This window comes from Macaca mulatta, chromosome 4 (assembly GCF_049350105.2).
Source record: "Macaca mulatta isolate MMU2019108-1 chromosome 4, T2T-MMU8v2.0, whole genome shotgun sequence".
NCBI classification, from domain to species: Eukaryota; Metazoa; Chordata; class Mammalia; order Primates; family Cercopithecidae; genus Macaca; species Macaca mulatta.
Genome location: NC_133409.1, coordinates 69,301,449 through 69,322,760, shown reverse-complemented (window position 1 = coordinate 69,322,760; position 21,312 = coordinate 69,301,449). Strand labels below are relative to the sequence as shown.

Here is a 21,312-nt window from a genome sequence, read left to right as displayed (position 1 = left end):
ATGTCTCTAGCTCAAATGGATCTCTCGTCAAATTTTGAGAAAGGGCCATCATTTGAGTCAAATTGTCTAGGATCTGTTCCTAAAGTAAATCTGAACTGTTTCTTTTCTTTTTTTAGAGACAGGATGTTACTCTATTGCCCAGGCTGGAGTGCGTGGTGCAATCATAGGTAACCACAGCCTTGACTTCCCGGGATCAAGCAATCCTCCAGCCTCAGCCTCTGGGGTAGTTGGAACTACAGCTACTGCCACCATGCCCAACTAATTTTTTTAAAAAATTTCTTTATAGAGACAGGGTCTTACTATGCTGTCCGAGCTAGTCTTGAATTCCTGGTCTCAAGCTATCCTCTCCATCTTGGCTTCCAAAAGTGTTGGGATTTTGAGGGAGAGCCACAGCACCTAGCCTGTTTTTCCCTTTCCATCATTTCTTCCCTTTTATTTCTGTACCAACTCTTAAGAGCCAATTGTTAAATGTCAGAAATTTTGTAAGCCAGGTGTTAAAGCCATTATTAAAAAGTAAAATAATACACATTTAAAATTAAATAAATCCTAATAAAAACAAAGGTATAATGCCCCAAACTCATCACTTCTTAATTATTTCCCTGCATTTTACTATTATCTATGCTCTTAGGGTTATTTACATCTATTGCATCTATGTGGTAGAGATACTAGACAAACGGTGCAATACTGCACATCTCTTCCCCACTCTGAATTTAATGTCACACTGGCAGCTTGATATCAGCCACAGTGGGAATATTTCCACCATGGATATTGGCAAACATTACGAATCAGGCCCGGAGAACATGTTAATAATACAGATTAAACACAAAAATGTGTTGTGTCTGTAGCCACCATGTTGTATAAATAGCACACACAGAAAAAGCCAAAATATTCGTCCAGCACTCAAAAACAATCATTCAGTTCAGCAGAGGATCACTCATGTCACTGACAAATGAGTAAAGTTCTGACATCTTCATTGTTTCACTCTTGTCTTACTCATTCATGTAAAAGAAAATATCAAACAATATTCGTGTCAAAACTACATTCACCTGTTAATAGGTCGGTTACTAACATAAAAAGTTTGCAAACATCAACAACAGCTTCTATGAGAATCAATATAAATTATTATTTGCAAATTGTATCACACATTCTATCAGCATAATTTATAATAAACTTATGTGTATATGTGTGTATATGTAATGGCTCATGTGTGCATACCCACACGCTGAATCTCCCACCTCTATTCCAGTAGGTTGTTAAACATTAACCAGTACACATCATATAAGCTTTCCACTGCTCCTGTGTTTCAATGTATTCTTGCTCCCCTTAAGACCTGTTCCCACACCCCAGGCCTTACACAAAACAATGGCTGCTGATATGCCCATCAATAAGCTGCAATAGGTTTGTCTGTCAAACTTCCTCAAAGAATGGAAGGAAATCCTCTGCATTTTAAGCCCTGGTGAAGGTTCTCTTGCCTGGCTTCACAAGCTGACTTAGAGCAGTTGGCAGCTGTATTCACCGCTCACCATCAGGATCACTGTTCTCAACTTTCTTCGGCAGCTGGAAAGAGATAAACACCTTCAAATTAGCCCCAAACCTTACAGAGCTCTATGGGAAACAGAGCCAAGGAGATTTGGAGGTCTCTACTTCCAAAGGTTCATGACATTAACAGTCTTCTTCTAAAAGTCTCCAACCTTTTGAGGTCATTAAAAACATTTAAAGGTACAAGTGCATTCTGCCACACTCATAATTAACTGGTTAATTACTTCTCATCAATTTACTTTTAAATTTCACTAGGACATCAAGTTTGATTTTGAAATTCCAATAGAAACAACAATTCCGTTGACTCAACTGGAGGATAAAAGCGCTGTCTTAGCAAAAACTTTTTAGAAAGGAAGTCTCTTAATTCTTCTCTGGGCCTCCATGAAAACAAGTGTGATTAAAGTGATTGTTATTCTTCAAACTCAGTGAAGCATAATGGATTCTATAATCTTCACCAGAAGCATACCACCAAATGAGTGTTTTTTTAACTTAACAAATCCTCCAAACTCAGGATACCCTTTTACAAAGGATTTCCTGTAATTCTCTGGGAATATGCAATGCAAGAAAATTCACAGAATTTAAATATCTGAAAATACACAACTTACATTAATTACACTTCTTCAAATTCTTAATGGTGGTAAAAATCATTATATTCCAAGTTCTTGATTTTCTTTTTAATCTTCTCAATATTTAAATCACATCTCCTTCAACTGAGGTCATAATTCTAGAACTTCAGCATTTACCAGTGATTTTTATCATAATAGATTGAGAATATTGCAACCTCAATAATTTCTTTAATAAATTCAGTCTTTCAAACAGGAGTCCGATTAGTACATTTCTTTGTGAGATGAACATGTTCTTACAAGACAGTAAGCTGAAGCAGGCAAGTAGTGCATATTAGTTTTCCAGGTTTCCTGATGTCACCATGAAAGATTGATAACCTAAAGACTCACATCTTTAGAAGTTTCCTCTCCAGAGGAGAATGCTTCTGAATTTTTCAGGAAACGACCCTTGCCAAAATGAAATCTTTCTTGGAAATGCCCAGTTGTTAATTAAATACTAGCTCTAGTATTTATTTGTACTTAAGTGGGGCATTCCACCAAAAGTTAAAACATTTTAAATACGGCTTTTCTCTCTAGAGAAGACACCTCAATAGTTGATCAAGTACTTTAGTAGCCAATGTGAGCCCCAGCTTTGCAAGGCACATGAGCAGCACAGTTCAGCAATGCTGGCCAAAGGCATCCTTGCCTCCCTCCCAACTGCCACATCTTCTAATGGTACCTCCCTTTTCTCTTCCCAAGTGAGTGGTCTGCCAGCTAGCTACTCTTTCCTTCCACAACAATACCATCCTCAATTTTAACTAGGTATGTAGCTGCCTGTAACAAAGATGGCATGTTTCAGGGCAATAAGATAAGAGAACTTGGTCTCTAACTGTAGAGAACCACCTATACTAGCTTTTATACTAGCCCTGGAGCTACTAAGATCTGTGGGGCAAAAAAGGGAATTTCTCTTTTCAACCACTGTTTGTTTTTTTCCTCACTTGCAGTCTTAGCTCATAACACCATGTACACTATGAGCTTCAGATCTGGGGCCAGTGTGTTGGGCACCGATCCCAACACTGCCATTGATTAGCTGGGTGTCTTTGGACAAGTTACTTCATCTTTTGCTTGCCTCAGTTTCCTCATCTGTGAAATGGAAATAACTGCATATATTCAAAGTTCTTGCGAGCATGAAATTAGTAAACATATGCCAAGCCTCTGGAACATCACCTGGACTAGTAAGTGCTCAGTCAATGTAAGCTATCAACACCACTGTACCAATCAGTAGAGCATCTGCTACTTCTTAGTACAACAGAAAACTGCAAGGCAGGAGGCTAATGGGAACCAGAGGTAAAGCTTCCTAACTACCTCCTCCCCTCTCTGTTACCCTCATTGTCCTCATATCCAGTCTGCTTATTCCTCGGTAGAATTTCCATTCTACTCTTTAGAGTAGACTCAGCCACTGAAATCCCTCCTCAGTCTGATTCTTCTCGCAGGAAATTCTAGCCTATGTGATTTTACATCTGTATGGTATTTTCTGTTATGAGAATTTAAATCAATACATGTTATAAGATTTATATTGGGGAGATTTAGAAAGATGAACGGGCTGCAATGCAGGAAAATGAGAAATAAACTAGGTGCCGGCTTTTGGAAGAGTAAAGAAGGCCAAGGGAGAGTTAACAGAGAACTCTGGCTTTGGGGTGCATTTGAGGGTAGGGCCACAGACATACCAGAAAAGAAAGCTCAATGGTGTATGTTCCAGTAGAAAGTTATCAGAGTTGGTCTAATGCTTTGAATCTCTCTGTGCTATAGAGGGGGACTGAGCTCTGCTGAGGTTATAGGTTATCCAGAGCTTTATTCATCTCAAATACCAGATAATCTGCCTCAGACCAAGGTGTGGTCCTGGAAATACAGAGCAACTTCTTCAAACCATGAAGTCGCAAAGGCATTTCTAAGCATCAGATGAATGCCAGATGGGAAAAACAAACCTTCTATCTAAACTGATTTAGAGAAATGATTTGCCAATGTGTTACTGATGACTACGTGTGACCTCAAAATTTTATTAAGGAGCCCAATGTGCCTGACAACGATTTCACCTGGATATGAATCTAAAGGGTAATTCAGTCATTCATCTGGGGGTTTTTAGGAATACAGCTCTAATTTTAGAGAGGCGATACAATCCTCCAAACTTACAGGATAGCACAACATCTGATTTTCATGTGACTGATTTTCCCTAATATTGACTCAAAAGAGAATATGTGTTTGTTTAAGTCTCCTCAATAGCAGTACAAACTGTCCAGTAAAAACTCTCAGAAGGGTGGTGCACTGACCATAAGTAAGACTGTAACACAACTTTTCCATTCTGCAGGAGACCACAGCAAAAGTGAGGAATGCTGCAGAGTCAACCCTAAAGAGTGAATGACAGAGAGTGAGGGAGAGTGAGGGAGAGCCAGGAGTGTGGACAGAGGGTCTGGGAGGCCTGGGGAGATGTCAGGACCAGCTTCTGCTTGGTAGCCCTTTGACCCAACCATCGGGGCCTTCCCCTGTGTCTTGGGAACTCATGCTTTGGTTGCAACAACAGTGACTTGGTGACAGTGGAAAGACCACCACTGTCCATAAAACTGCTACTAAAGGCCAAGCACTGTGCAACACTTTCTCCATTATTATTACATGTTCATCATGATCCTGTACAGTACTTATAATTATCCCCCATTTTATGGATGAAGAACTAGCTAGTAAATAGTACGGTTCCTACTCAAAAGAGTCCCTCCAACTCTGTGAGTGTGAACTATGTGACCTTCATTGCCTGTTCAAGAAGGGGAGGAGAGGTGGGATTTCAGACCCTTCTGAGGCAACAGAGTCAGGTTCAAAGATAGCTTAGGCTAAGTTAGAGCTCTCAAGGTGTTAGCTCTATAGCACTCATAAACATTAGAGCTATCATACATCTCTGCCACATTATGAGTCAAGTGGGTTTTCTTTTATGAGTCCAAGATCACAATCAGCATTTATAATATTTTGTAGGGCTGACTTCCAAAAATAAACTTTCAAAATACAACCCATTCATTCATCCATTTAAATATTGCAGTGCCTATTATGCATTTGGGGTATGGTAGTGAACAAAATAGACCAAAATCCTTTTTTGGTCTATTTTTATTAGAGGTGTTAATTGTGTGGTAGTTATAAAGAAGATTTATCAGTTGGAAATACATGTTGAAGTATTTGTGGGCAAAATTACATGGCACCTGGGATTTTTTGCTTTTAATACTCCAAATCAGAAGAGCAAGGTGAGTGGGGAAACCAATGGAACAAGATTGGTAAGATGGTTATAACTGTTGAATCTGGAAGATGGGTATGTGGGGGTTCATTATGCTATTTTCTCTACCTATGTTGATTTGGAAATTTCCTTCATTGGAAGATGAATTCCTCCCTTCAAGGAGCTTAGAGAGATATTGAACAAACAGTAATTTATGGCATGTCAATCAGACAGACATAAGTGCTATAAAGAAAAACAGACCAGGAAAGAGAGGTGGACAAGGCTAAGAGGTGGGTGGATAAATACAATCTTTCTATGTGCATGTAATATTTATTTTATATATAAAGATGAGGCACAGATGGGTTAACCTATATTAGAGAAGGAATTAATATTACAAGTAACTGAATAAAATGGTAATTAAAGGATACATAATTTTCTAAGAAGGAAGAGAGTAATTTGAGCTTCATGCGAGATGTGACTTTTAAAGAAACTCTGATGAAAATAATGGCTAACATTTACCTAACTTTTTCTATATGTTAGTTAGGACTAGGTTCTGCAAGCATGTTAAAGAATGATTGGATTTAATCCTCATTATAACCGCAGAAAGTTGGGCTGTTTCCATCATCTGTAAGATTATGCTCCTAGGGTTGGAGAGACTAAATAACTTGCCCACGGTCATGAGAACCTTAAATGCTGGAAGCTGACTTGAATCCACCTAGTCTGGCTCCGGAGTCTCAATGTTTAACTATCAAACCATACTGCCTACTGTGATGGATAAGTAGCATTTGGATAAACCAGAAAAAATGCAGACCTAAATACACCAGTGGCTTGATGTTTTCTGGTGTCTGCCATTTGTGAGATGCTGTTTGGTGCTGGAGGATACTAGAGAGGAATAAGGCAGAGTAAGAAGGAGTAACCTGAATGGAGTAGAGGGCAGATGTGGGGACAGCGATGAGTAAGGCTTTCTTGGTAGGACGGCACTGGAGAGCGGACACTGAGGCCAAGAAGCCCGGCGGCCCTCAAAGGAGGACCTCACATGGAAGCCTCTTCAGAAGCCAGGAGAGTGCTGGCAAGGATGGAAAAAGAAAGTGAAAGTTCTCTACTGCTTCCCCTCGCACCCACAGCACTTAGGCTGCTGCTCTCTGTTCTAGAACTTGGTATCACAGAATCAGACAATGATAACTTACTCAGATCATGACAGGGCAATTGCCAAAGTGATGTTTATTTAGTCAACAAGCGTTTCAGCCTTTCTCTGCACTGGGCACTATTTTAAGGCACTGGAAATATCATAGCCACACAAAGTCTCTGTTTTCACTAAGCAAATGTATCCTAGGTTAGGTGTTGATACATGTTATACATAAAAGTGAGTGGGGTAAGAAGGATCTGACCTGCAAGGTGCAGGGGTTTGCACGTTATAAAGTATGGTCAGTAGGACTTCTTTGATAAGGGGACACATGGGCAGGGAACTGAAAGAAGTGAGACAGCAAGACACTGATATCTGGGAAAGAACATTCCAGGCTGAGGCAATAAGAAGACTCTGATGCTGGGACTTGTTTGGAGTACTCGGGAACCACAGAGAGGCCGGTGGGCTGATGCAGAGTGAGTATCAGGAGAGGGGCAGGAGATGCGATCAGAGAGAACCAGACAGCAGAGCAGGGGCCAGAGCGGGGAGGGTCTCACAGGCTACCCCATGGACTTGCTTCTGACTCTGAGATGAAAAACTAGTAGAGTGGATTGAGCTAACCGACATATGAAAGGATTGCTCTGGCTGGTAGTAGGCGAGGTCTAAGTAAGGAGACCAGTTAGGAGCCTACTGCAATAAACCGGGAAAAGAAGACAGTGGACTGGACCAAGAGGGACCTTGGATCGAGGACCATGAGAAGTTGTATAAATCTGGATGCTGGAGGTAGAGCCTATGAGGTTTTCTATGGATTGGTGAGGTATGAGAAACAAATGTGACCAGGGAAGCCCTAAAGGGACTTTGATCTCTACCTTAAATTCCACCCTCACTTTTCCCTTTGGGTTGAGCTGTTAGAAGAAGTGTTCATTAAAACACATTCAGGCCAGGCGTGGTGGCTCAAGCCTGTAATATCAACACTTTGAGAAGCTGAGGTGGGTGAATCACCTGAGGTCAGGAGTTTGAGACCAGCCTGGACAACATAGCAAAACCCTGTCTCTACTAAAAACACAAAAATTAGCCAAGTATGGTGGCAGGCGCCTGTAATCCCAGCTATTTGGGAGGCTGAGGCAGGAGAATCGCCTGAATTCAGGAGGCAGAGGTTACAAGGAGCCGAGATCATGCCACTGCACTCTAGCCTGGGCAACAGAGAGAAACTCTGTCTCAAAAACAAAACAAAACAAAACACCCCACAAAAAAACACACATTCAATGTCAGGTTCATGTTCTAGTTATTAATATATCAATTGACACTGGCTTAGCAGTTCTTCCAAAAGTCTAGGCAAGAGGTAAGAGTCTAAAAGGTTGGGAAGGAGACTTGAATAAGTGAACATAGATTGAGAACTATTCAAGCAATTATTGCTAACTGACTGGACAAGGCAGGAAAGGGAAGGAAAATGGCTTGCTGTGACCACTGAATTGTGGTGCTATTAACTAAGAACTAGAAAAGGAGGGGGAGGAAAAACAACACCAGGAAGCTGAAAGTAGGTCTGGAAATAGAGATTATGAGTCCAGTTACGGGTGGTGACTTTGAGTCAATTGTGCAAAAGCCAAATAGATAAATCTCCAACCCTATTTCAGAGTTTTTCTCTTGACTTATTTTGAAACACAATAGGGCCTCACTATTTGAGCAGAAATGTTAAATCAGCATATTCTATGAGAAATGTCATTATTTTCTTTTTTCTTCTTTTTTTTTTTTTGAGATGGGAGTCTCACTCTGTCACTCAGGCTGGAGTGCAGTGGTGCGATCTCGACTCACCTGGTGGCCCCTGCCCCCATGCCTGGCTAATTTTTGTATTTCTAATACAGACAGGGTTTCACCATGTTGGCCAGGCTGGTCTTGAATTCCTGACCTCAGGTGATCCGGGCACCTCGGCCTCCCAAAGTGCTGGGATTACAGGCGTGAGCCACCATGCCTGGCCACCATTTGATTATTTTCTAATAGGCACAGTAACTAAAACTAGGCCACCAGAATCCATTCCTTTTCAATATGAAGGGGCTCTTTGGAGATCTGTCTCAATAAACTGGATTTACAATCGCAGAGCAATTGTTGTACCACTTCATGTTCTACAATGCAGTTTAGCTATTTTTTTGTTTGTTTGTTTGTATGTTTGTTTTGGGTCTTTTTGCCACAGGAGTGCTACATTCTGAATATGAGCATAATGAACACAGACTTCTCAGACTTTTTTTTTCATTTCTAAGCTGGTAGACCAGAAGTAAGGTTTTCATTCAGAACCCACACAATTAGCATTGAACATCAGATCTGCAAATTCCACTATACAGTAGACATAAAGAAGTGGTCTGAAATTCAAGTCAAACAACTGGTTAAAGGTCAGTGGTGTGCCAGTTCCCATGCTCTCTAGTGGGAACAGAAGGATGAGTATGGCATGATCTATGTGCCCAGGTGATTCCCACCTTACCCAAAGGTCTATGATGCCCTGCCAATACATCAGAAGGTACGTTTGCAGGCTTGGAATAGGGCTGATATCCTATTTAGAAATGCCTAACACTCAAATGGTTTGGAATATTAGAGACTTCTTACCTCTACAATTTATTTGACAGTTGTATCTGTTTCAGAATAAACACAATCCCTGTTGAGTTTGCAACTCTACAATAAACCAGTGAAAGGGAAGAAACATAAATATTACACAGCCCCACATTTATTACAGACCTATAAAACCTTTAAACCAATGGAGCTACTCGACTCCCATGACAGAAAATCATTCAAACAAAAACACTTTCTAAAGAAACCTTTTAACCCAGGGCCCTGTTGAACTGCTCCAGCGGGTTTCTTTTTCCTTTGCTTTCCTTTTCTTCCTCTTCTTTTTTTCCTTCCTCTTCTTTCCTATTTAAATATTTAGCTACCTACTCAGAATTACTATTCTTAATTAATTTGTGATTTTTTTAAAATTTAAATTTCTTAAAGCTAATTTCAACTAGTAAAAAGAAAAAAAGTTTTGTTCCAATGCTTGCTATCAAGGAGCTTGTAGTCTAGTGAGGGAAGGTGGACAACGAAATGGTTACAAAAAATACCACATAGAAAGTGCTAGAATAGGTCGGGTGCAGTGGCTCACGCCTATAATCCCAACACTTTGGGAGGCCAACGCAGGTGGATCACTTGAGGTCAGGAGTTCGAAACCAGCCTGGCCAATATGGTGAAACCCCATCTCCACTACAAATACAAAAATTAGCAAGGCATGGTGGCAGGTGCCTATAATCCCAGCTACTCGGGAGGCTGAGGCAGGAAAATCACTTGAACCCAGGAGGCAGAGGTTGCAGTGAGTTGAGATTGCACCACTGCACTCCAGCCTAGGGCGGAGGGGAGAGAGAGAGGAGAGAGAGAGAAAGAAAAGAGCTAGAATAGAGGTACCCAGGATGCCAGGGAACTGAAAGGAAGGCGTACCTGCTTTATAGGTGCATATGGGGAGGGGAGCTCCCCCCCGCATTGCTTCACAGCATCACCAAGAGCCATGAGCTGCTTTGGGTACTTTTCTTGGGGAACTAAAGGAGAGAGGATGCTGGAAGTGGGAAACAGAGACCGCAAACAGGTGGGGCAGAGCCAGCAACAGTAGCTACGCTGTCCAAGCCCCACACGTTCTTTCTCCTGGGGCTGCCTTGTCTTGGCCCATATGCCATTTCTGAACCAATGCATTTTTCACCACCTCCTCTGCTACCATCCTCCCTCTCTGTACCAATGCATGGATTCCCAACAGTTCTACCTGCTTCCAGAACTTTCCATGACAGCTCTTTCCCTGCACAGCAGGCAGAGTGGTAATTTGGCATCCATCAGGTTATGTCACTCCCCTGCTTCAAACCCTCCTGTGGTTTTGCATCGCACTGCCAAGCTGTGGCAAAGGTCTTTGATGTTATAAAGACCTGCATAACCCAGCCATGCCTGCCTCTCCCACCTCATCTCCTGCTTACTGCTCCTCCTCTGTGCACACGCACTGGCTGCCTTGCTTTTTCTAGAACTCATGGAGCTTATTTCTCTCCAAGGCCTGCCCTACTTAACTCTCTTCCTCAGTCTAGGATGTTCTTCCTTTGGATCTTCTCAAGATCACTCCTTATGATTTAAACCTTGGCTGAAATGTTACTTCTCCAGATAGGCCTTTCTGACCACTCAAGCAAATACAGTGCCCCACCCCGTTTCCCTGTGTAATTTTCTTCAAAGTACTTGTTATATGTAGGATTTCCTCTTCATTCTAGGTTTGGCCTGTTTTGTTCAAGATTGAATCTCCAGAACTTAGAAAGGGACATATGTTGAATAAACTAATTCTAATCTCAATTCCCAAGTGTAATGAACATTGGGTCTCTACTATAGTCGAGCAAAAATGTGTTCCCCTTGCCCCCTCTCACCCTTGACTTTTGCCTCAGGAAACTTAAAGTCCTTCTTCTAACACCTAGACTGCTTTTCCCCATTATTTTCATGTTGGTTTATTATTCCAGCCCTCTAGTAACAGAGAATAAAACTTATGTGTGACAATCAGTAAACATAATAAGATACCCACTATTTATCAGAGGCTTCCTGTGTACTAGATGCCATCCATATATTAAGCAGTTAAACCTCACAACGTCTTTACTGTATCATCTTATCCCCATTTTAGAAGGCATTTTCAAGTAACTTCCAAATAACATACAGAGACTGCCTAATTTTTACACTATTCCCGCATTTCAACTGAGTATTGAGATCTTAGAAAAACCAACTTATCTTTTCCATGTGCAAAATTTTTTTCATAATATCCCAGAAACCAACTTGAACTAGTACTATAATAGGTAAGCAAATAAAGAAAATATTAGGTTCAATTGCTGTCTGTATTACGCATATTGAAGCATCAAGTAATAATTTCTCGTTAAAGATATGGCATATAGTTTCTGAACATTTGCCAAGCATATCTTCTGCATATATTAGTAATCCAAAACCAGGGAGATTTTTAGAATAGTTATTGCTAGCTGTTATGACTTTAGCTAGTACAGAAATGTATTCTCTTCTTTACTTCTGTAAGAAGAATAAATACCTGTTCACTCCCTAGTTAGAAATGTCTTAAACTATAGTATTGGACAGTATCACATTCTGATACATGACAGATCATAAGGCAAAACCAGTCTCCTTCTGTTCTTTAGGGGCTTTCTGGATTTTGAAAGTCATTGCTGTGATGGAACTCATCACAGCTCAGTTCTCAGAACTTCATAATATTTGCTTCCATTTTCAGATAAGTTCTAAAAAGAAACAAAGAAAAATCAGAGTGTTTCATAATAAGGATGCTTTCAGAAGCCATCTGAATTCTAAGTGGCTAAAGGTAAAATACTTCATTGGGATGGGACACACCTGTGGACCACGAGGGTTCCATGTGCACAAAATCATTATCTTCATATTTCTGTCCTTGCTGCTTCAGCTTCAAGGTCAGATATCACTAAGTATTGTGATGAAATGATATTCCTTTGAGTTGAATCTAAACAATTGTCAAAGGGGGAAATAGCATTTACCTTATATAGACAGTTTTGAAAAATGGAAAAAAGCCAAGACCACCAAGGTTTTCCTCCATGAACTATGTTCCCAAAGCTTCCAAATATTTCCCAAAGTGCTTTCCTCAAGAGAGCCAATACTAATCAGCCCATCCATGCACCCATTTCCCATCTGCTCCCTGACCGTCTCATTACCCTGACAGCCCCACCCTGCCTATTCCTCATCAAGAAACTCCCTAAAAACTCTCACATATGTTGGGAAACGCATAATGTAAGGAAAAGCTTTTCCTTTAAACAATAAACCTTTAAAGCCTGCATCTCCTCTAATATCCCCACTACCACCCACTCACTAATCCCAGATCCTTGACTCTGACCTTCACATGGCATCATTCACCTTTAGTTGTTTCCAACTTTAAAAAAAGTGGGAGACACCTGAATATTGAAACTGTAAGCTGTTTCAGAACAACCACCATATCCTCCTTTGATGCAGCTCTAATAGTTTAGCACGACATAGATGCTTAAACTAATAGTAGGTTACACGGTTAGAGGGAACACACAGGATCGTATATTTATGCCTCAGATTACAGCTTTTCCTCTCTCTGCAGCACACCACAGAAGTGCAGATGTCAGTGTTTGAGGCCTGTCTGTAATCACACAGCCATGGAAAGCTGAGCTCCGTCATGGCCAGGGATCAGCCTCACCAGCTCTTCCATGCGGCCTCACCTTTTCCCCATACTCCCTCTGCTGCAACCAGCTTGCTAGTCACAGGTCAGAGATGGCCTTAAATCATCCTGGCTAAGGCTGGACCATGGTTAATATGCATCCCTGGAATGCTTACAAATGACTTCTCCTTTGCTTCTACTTGTTTCCAAAGACTCCAATTTCAGCCAGAGTTGGTGTCTGTTCTGAGGAACTCTTAAAACACGAGGGCCTTTAATCACACGAGAAGTTGGAGGGAACAAAAACAGGTCCATGCTTTGCTTCCTTCCCTCTTGGCCAAGTGCTGACTGAGCCTCCCTGTCAGACAGGGTGCAGGAAGGGGACTTTGCTCTGGCTTCACCAGCAGAGTTGGGAGAGGGTGGGAGGAGCTGAAGAATGCCCCAGAGGAACAGATTACAGAAGGGCCCAATCACCATGTGAGCCAGCATGCCCCCGAGTGCTGCTGAGTGCCAGGGGCTTGGGTGACATGCTGAATTGAAAATCAAAACAGCATGAATGCACACTTTATTACAGCCAGAAACAGCCAAGCTTTATCAAGATTTCCACTGAATCATCCAGAAACTGAGGAGTTAAAGGGAATTTGGATAGGAAGAGAAAAGCTAGAGAGGGTCAACAGGCTCCAAAGTGAGCGCAGAAAACAGGTCTTGACTAGGATTCAGAGTTTAGAGGGTGGTCAGAAAAAGCAAAGACTTCAGCAGTATTTTACTCTCTAAACAGGGAGGAGGGTGGGGAAATATTGGAAGAGAACCCAGCTTGGAGTGTGAAAAGCTGGAGGCTTGCCAGAGCTGGGAAGGGGGTTGGATCTAAACGCAGCCTCCTCCATTTCACTGTTCCAAGGGACCTACTGGGTCACAGGGACGTCAGCCCGTGGGATAGGGAGGAGAGAAGGAGTATTTATGTTAAATTAAATCTAGAAAACAGAAAGAAGACTGGAGGTAATGCCTTTGTTGCCCTTCGGATGGCATTTATGTGCATTAAGGTTTCACACATCTCTGCCGACAGCTGCCAAAAGGAATTATCCGGCTGCAAGAGCTGCTCAACTGCACTCCTACACAAGTTATGTGTAGGCCAATTTCACATAAACAGGATTCCCTGACACACTTTGGCAATCAAAGTGAAGGTTTCGCCAAAGCAAATGTTTTAAACTATTTTTTAAAAATATATTAGATGATAAATGCCTTGCAATACTTTTATGTAGGTACTATATTATTATTTTTCTCAGGTCTAAGTCAACACCCCAGAGCTAAGAAACAGAGGAAAGAAATTCAGTCACAGTGTGGTAGCAGAATGTTGTATGCAACCAAAGAGTAACACTCATATACTCAGTGGGTATTTACTGAGCACAAATACAATGAACACACTTCATTGACGCTAAAACACATTTTTCACAACTTATGGATGCAACTTACAGTAGATGGTGCCAATTTTATTGACAGTAGTTTTTCTTTCTTTGTGGTACATTCTAAAGTGGTACATTTTAAAATTGTATATTTCATTAAAAATTGAAATAATTCAAAGGTATCCTAGATCTGATGAAAGAGGAACTCATCAATATCATCAAGGTCTCAGTTTAAATGTTGCCACCTCCTCCTCCTGGAGGCTTCCTGGACCACCAATCAAAGGCAGCCCATCCATCATTCTGAGTCTCCACCACCTTACCGATCACATCTCCATGGAGATCATCTCTTGTATTGGTCAGGAATTATCCTAGGCATAGTATGCTCTCAATAAATGCTCTGGAATGAATACAAGTTACCATTTATTGCGCAATTACTACATGTCAGACCCTGAATTAAATGCTTTACAGAGGGAAATCCCATTTATTCCTAGCAATTGAAAGGTCATTCTTACTCCCTACTTTACAGATAGGGAACTTGCAGCAGGTAAGTGGGAAAGCAAAGAACTAGAGCTCAGCTCAGCCTGACTTCAAAGCCCACACACATAGGTACTCTGCTACACTGTGTATCGCGTCCAAAGCCCTGGAATTATTTTGTGCTTGATTCTCTGGCTGGTTTAGAGATGTAAAGCAAGATGAAGTTATTATACAAAGAAGAATACAACTGTTCCCCCACTTTTGAAAGGTAATATTTGCCAATGGGGAATTGTCACATTTCTCTAGACCTCTAAGTGCTTCATTTATAAGCTCCTGTGCAAACATAGAGATGGAGGTGCCGGCATCTCTGTCCAGTAAATGAGGAAGGGCTCCAGGGAAGAGACAGATATTTAAACTTTGTGTGGAATGACCCCACCACTGGTGAGAGAGAGTGCGGCCCACCCAGGGCTCTGCAAGTTATCTTGAATGGCAAGGACATAGGGTATATATGAAGAGGTATCGGGAGAAGAGTAGGTACAAGGGCTGTGGCTGCCTTGCTCAGGGGTTTGGGCCTCATTTCATAGGAGTCATCTGTGGTCTGTGTCAACATGGGCTTTATCCCAATCCAGTCCAGCTTCTCTCCCCCATTCAGCATCTAACTTGAAGCAGAATGTTGACGTTTGGCTCTGCCATTTCTATGTTAACTGATGGCTGTGTTTAACAGAGACTTCTAGCCCAGGGCAAAGGGAAAATATAAAAAGGTGACTAGGAAAGTGAGGGACGAAGTGATCTTGATTATAAGTCAGTCTATGACGAGTCAACGTAGATAGAGCCAATGAAACTTGTCATCTTGAGTCTCAACAGAAATACTGAAGGACAACAAAACAGAATAGTTCATTTAAAACAGAGCCAGCAAACTATAGCTGCATCCAGTCTGTTTTTGTATGGCCTGTGAGCAAAGACTGGTTTTTACATTTTTAAAGGGTTGTAAACAAACAAACAACCCTCATCCCAAATCAAAGAATATATGACAGAGACATGTGGAGCCTAAAATGCTACCTGGATTTTTACAGGAAAAGACTTGCCATCCCCCACCTAGGACTTTATATGTCCTTTTCAATGTCTAGACAGTCACAGACCATTTAAATTGGTGCTCAATGTGACTAGACCCAGAGAACTAGATCTATTCACCTACTTCAAATATTAGAGCTCATTTTATACTATGATGATTTATGGATCAATAACTCCTCTTATGAGAATACTAAAGTTCTAGCTATTATTAGACTCATGCTTATCTTAAATTTTTCTTTGATGTTTTTAAAAAATTTCCTTCTTACACATCAACAGGCTTGCTAGCTTTTGGCCAAATGCTATAACGGCAAAGGGTTTGCCCTTCCTAGTGCTGGTGCTAAGAGGCCTCACAACACCCTGGTATTTAAAGCTTACCAAAACAACTTTCTTAATTAAAGACCTAGTGAAAGCCCTGACTCTCCTCCCATCAGGTTATTACAAGTGGGTGTAGATGGAATTTTTAAAAATCTTAGCCTACCATTAACACTCTTCAAATTGCCTTTCCTCTAGGACCATGAGGGGAGGGGAAAAGAAGAGGAAAGTTATGGATTTGTGGATCCATGAATCCAGCAGGATTTAGCTTTCTATCAAACGGTAATTCAATATTTACCAAAGAAGGATGTTTAGATGTGGAAATTTTACTTTGGCTTGTATCTCATCAGAAAAAGTGGTTTTTTTTTTTTTTTTTTTTGGTAACCTTATGTTTACAAATTGAAAAGATATGTACTCAACTCAGACTCAAACATGAAAACTATTCTAGATACACAGTCAACTCCTAATCACTGGAATGGAGATCACCCAGGCATACCTGAAGCTGTTTTGCAGCATTAGATACGCTATGGCCCAGGTATTCCATAGCAAACCTGGGCCCCATCGCTAGGTGATTAGCCATATACTTCTATCTTCTCGGCTAAAGCATCTGTTGCTTTTCATCAGCATAGACAATATAAAGCTGAAGATGTAGTCATCTCTTAATCACTTGAAAGCTGACTCTTCTATCAGTAAATTCTACTTGGCACAGACTGCCCATGACTCTGAATGACCGAATGGATTGGGGTCAGCTTTTCATTTTATCAAGCAAGATTGATGCAAGCCTGTGATGAAACATTAATATCTGAGATGCCTTGCCACACACAAGCATGAGGTTGCTTAGAGAGTCTTTGTCTAGAAAATGTTTTCATTCCTATCCCTGCCTGAATACACGAACATTTTGCATTAGAAACCATATTTTTCCTAAGTCAAAAGAGACAAGTGATTATTATTTTTTCTTAAAATACATTACATTTCTTAAAATACATTTCTTAAAATACATTACATTTCTTAAAATACATTACATTTAATTAAAAATACATCTCCATGCAACCATCATTTCTTAGGCAGTGCAGTTCAAGAGGGGCAGGGGAGACAGAAGACAGTTAAATCACAGTTCTTACAGTCCAGAGCTATGTATAAACTTCTGCAGAATCACGGAAGTTTATACTCCTGGGACTTGGTTTATCAACAATCATCTTGAAAGCACACCTTATGTGCCAAACACTGATACGAATCATTTCATTTAATCCTTGGCATAACTTGAGACAAGGGCAGAGAAGAAAGGAGGAAAGGTGTGAAAACGAGGAAAGGTGAGAAAACCGACAGACACCAACTATGATTTTTACTTTCCCTGGTTATGAAATAATCCACATCTGAATAATTTCCTTAAAGAAGTGAAGGTCTCAAAGCTACAGAGACACAGAGGTGAGCATCACCCAAGCGGGCTAATTCTAGATCACTGGATCTTAACCAGACTTCCTAAATCTTTAAGATGTAGGACTGGACTAGGACATCCAAGAGCCCTTCTGAGTTTAATATTCCAGGGACTTAATCATGCTGCAGGAGGATTAAAAGATGTCAAATGCTTGAAAGATAAACTGCCAGCAATGAAAGGAGTGGAGAGGAGAAGAAACCTACAAAAAAGTGAATGGCCACCATTAAGATAACAGCTCCAGGAATTGCTTTTGGTTGATGAAGGGCTCAAGAGATTTAGTGCTACTCAAGCACTTCCCATATTTATGGAACAGACTATGAACCATTCGATCTTAATTAAATCACTGAAAAATCCGCAAAGGGGGAACACAACATAGGACTGATTATTCTTGGTTTTCAAAAATTATGTTGCCACTTCCTCTTGTTTTAAAAATGACCATTTAACCTCTTTGAACTACAGCTTGAATCCCTCACTGAAATATTTAAGCCTGTATTTGGTGACAGTCATCTATATTAAAGGCACTGAAGGAAGCTGGTGCCCCGAATTCAGGGTGCCCATTTAGGGTAGAGGAAGCAGGAAAATGCCACCAAGGACAAGCAGAATCGGGGCAGTTATCTGGCATCTGATCGCCAGGTAACTGTTTATTCTTGCTTTGCTTTGCCCTTTAGCAGAGGACTTGGGGGGCTGCTACACAAGGATGGGGAAGGTCGTGCAGCCATTGCCGTTGACTGTGGACTGCTACTGATGACCTATCTGAGGATGAAGCCAGGGAGGTGGGAGAACTCTGAATAAAAAGGTTTCTTTAGTCAGGTGGTTTGGTGGCTTAGACTTGGGACCTCAAATGAGACAAAAAGTCAAGTCAGGAATTGAGAAGCCAGACTCGAAATGTTAAGATAGTCAAACATCTACCCATTACTTTTCTCTCTGTCTTAAATATTGTAGACCAAATTACAGGGGTAGGGGCTTGGGAGGGGGATGAGGAGTGAGCAGGCGGCCGTAGAAGCTATCTGGTTCGTGCGCACTGCTTTATAAGGGAGGCAGCCAAGATGACTACAGGCGAATATCTTGCCCAGGGTCCCACAGGGCAAAGCTAGAGTTTGAACAGTTTTCTGATCTCCTGAAATGATGAGCTTGGAAACGTTTTCACAGCAATTTAATCAAAATCCAAAATCTCTACATTTTTTAGAAGTATGCCATCTACAGAATCCGAGAAGCCAGAAGATGCCGGTTTTAATACCTGGTTGTTATTGTACCGCATCACAGGATCTATCTAGGCCCGGAATTCTGTTAGATGACAAACTGGACCTCGAGTTAACATTCTAGTCTTTCCCCCGGTCTAAATACAAAACACAAGATAGTTCTATACCCAATCTGTTCAAAACTCTCGCAGGGTGATGCCTGCCCCAAACCCCCACACTCGGTGATTTCGAAAATACATGCAGTAGCCTGGGCCACCTGCGGGTGGTACAAAGGGCGCCTTGAGGACCAGAGCTGGATGAAACGCCGGCTTACAAACCCCACTCCTCCAGCACATTCAAGTCAAGGATCCAGCTCATCGTTTCCGAGGAGCGGAATGAATTGACCAGCTGAGCGCAGTTCTCCCAGTTAGAGAGTCCCCAAGCTTCCGGCTTCGGAAGGGGCTCACCGCAAGGACACAAAAGGGGCGAGCTCGGGCATCACCGCGGATCCCTGCCGCCCTCCGAGGCCAGAACGCTCGCAGAGTCGCGGCCGCCCAGGTGTTACCGTTTACCCCGTGACGGAAGAGCCGCAGGCTCTCGACTCCCCACCCCCCGAAAAGCGCGTCTGCAGAATGGGGGCGCCCCCAAGCCCTGAGCGCCGCAGCTGCTCGGCCGCCGCCGCCACCGCGCGTCCCCGGGTCCTCGGGCTCCCGGCTTCGCTGTTGGGGAGCTGACGCAGCTGGCTGGCCGTGGGGTCCCATTCTGGGGCTGTCCTGCCGAGTCGGGGGTAGGGGAGCGGTGGCCACAACTCCCGGGTGCTCGCAGAAACTCCTCTGCGTGCTGGTGTTGCAGCCGCTGTGGCTGCGGGGAGGGGTAAGAGCACCGGGAAGTTGGGGGCGCGGAACCCCGAGCGGGGCGGCGGCAGGCAGCATCCCCGACCTGACCCCGACCCCCGAGACGCGGCACCCCCAAGTGCCCTCCGTCCCCCCGCGCGGTGCCCCCAGCGCCCTCCGTCCCCACCGCGCGGCGTCCCCCAAGGCCCTCTGTCCCCACCGCGGAGGGGCGCGCAGGGGGTCGGCAGGGCTCGGGTACCACGCTTCGCCCGGCCCCACCTGCGGATGTGGGGCTCCAACTGGAGATCCCCGGGTCCCCCCTCCCATCCCTGGAAAAATCCCCGGGGCGTCCGGGACTGACCGGCGCTTACCCGGGAAGGAGCGGCTTCGCAAGCCCGGGCGGCGCTCGCAGGTCGGGCGGGGAAGGTGCAGGCTGCGCTGAGCCGGCTCGGGCTGCCGGAGCGCCCTTCAGCCGCCGTCGGGCTCGGGCTCGGGCTCCGACTTCCTCTTCCTCGGGCTCTGCCCCACTGCTCGGCCGCGCCCCCGCCCGCCCCTCCCCGCGCCCAGACGCCGGCTTCGGCGGCCAGAGCAGCGGATCGCTCGTCCCGCCTCCCCTCTGCCCTGAGGGCGAAAAAGGTGGAGAGGAGGGGGCGAAGAGAAAAAGAAATTAGGGACTTGGCCTTGTCTCTGGAGCCTTGCCAAAGAGAACAGTCAAATTACAGCCTCGGAGGGAACAAAGTTTTTTTAAAAAGATATTCTGCTACTGTTTTCGCAGACACATCACTTTTCTTCATTTTCCGAGCTCTTCAGATTTAGCTTTCCTTTGGACGTAATAATTTACTATGTGAGTCCTTTAAAATAATACCCAAAATCATGGTTTTAAGTGAACATTCTAGTTTTACATAGAAGCTTTGCCGGTAATCACGTAAAAAGAGGGGGAAGCCTGGTGTTCTTCAGGCGTCATTACCCTAATCACCTTGGTTAAAGCACCAAGCGACCTTTGCCTAGAGAAAGTAAAAGTGGAAAAGGAGGTAAAGAATAACTGGTGACAGCCAGAGAGATGTTTAAAGGCACCAGCTCTGAAGTAAAGTTATGACTCCAATCAAAGGTGCCTGCAGCGACAGTTAAAGGCGTGTGAAGTCATTTCTTAACACTGATCTCTCGCCAAAGTTGGACGTATCGGTTTCGCCTGTGAACCCCCTTAGGTTTGGTGGTGGATTTGATTGCACTCTTAGTTGTTAACAGACCTTCAGCCTTACCACTCACTAGCTTCGTGGCCTTGAGAGAACACTTTAACCTCTCTGTGTTCTGTGTCTGTTTCCTCATCTGTAAAATGGAGATGATGATGATGATGATAGTGCCTACCTCATAGAGTTGCTGTATGTGATTTAAATAAGAGAATGTGCTTAGGAGACTGTCTGGCACGTGCTCTAAAGCCTGAATAAATGTTAGCTATTCTTGTTGATTTTTCCCTTTTATCTGCTTTTATGCATATATATGATTATGGAAATTATAATAAAGACTGGGAACAAAACAAGGTTTGTGCAGTAAGGCCACACAGCATCACAGTTCTCTACCACGTGGAGTTTATGTTCTGTTTTATAATTTATTTGAGTCTCCACAACTGACTTGTATTACTAAAGCTATGGGACTGGGCTATGCTTGGAATACATTTACCACGGTAGATTTGCAATGAGACTAAAACAGACATTGGCCATCTTCAAAGCATTGTTTCTGTTGGCCTTGGAATAACCTTGTGAGGTTGACAGGACAGGTGCTAGTTGCCTTTCACAGACAGGAAACTGAGCTTAGTTAAGACCCTGCCCAGCTTTTGGAGCTCACACAAAACCATGCCTGTTACCCCATCTCTCTATGTTGTGATTTGTGATAGAAGTGTACAGTATGTTTCTGAAATAGTACCGCATTAATGGTTCCATCAACCCTGTGAGGTAGGTGCCAGCCCTTATCTGACCCTCAAAG

At 42.9% G+C, this 21,312-nt stretch overlaps 1 protein-coding gene across 2 annotated transcripts in view; it reads right to left on the bottom strand.

Moving 5' to 3' along the window:
* Positions 1 to 19,901, bottom strand: part of PLEKHG1 (pleckstrin homology and RhoGEF domain containing G1) — a 241,729-nt gene extending 221,828 nt beyond the window's left edge. For both annotated transcript variants that reach the window (XM_077999539.1, XM_077999544.1), the window contains exon 1: positions 19,694 to 19,901. The gene's annotated coding sequence lies outside the window, so the exon portion shown is untranslated. The remainder of the gene's footprint in view (positions 1 to 19,693) is intronic.
* Positions 19,902 to 21,312: the final 1,411 nt, after the last annotated feature.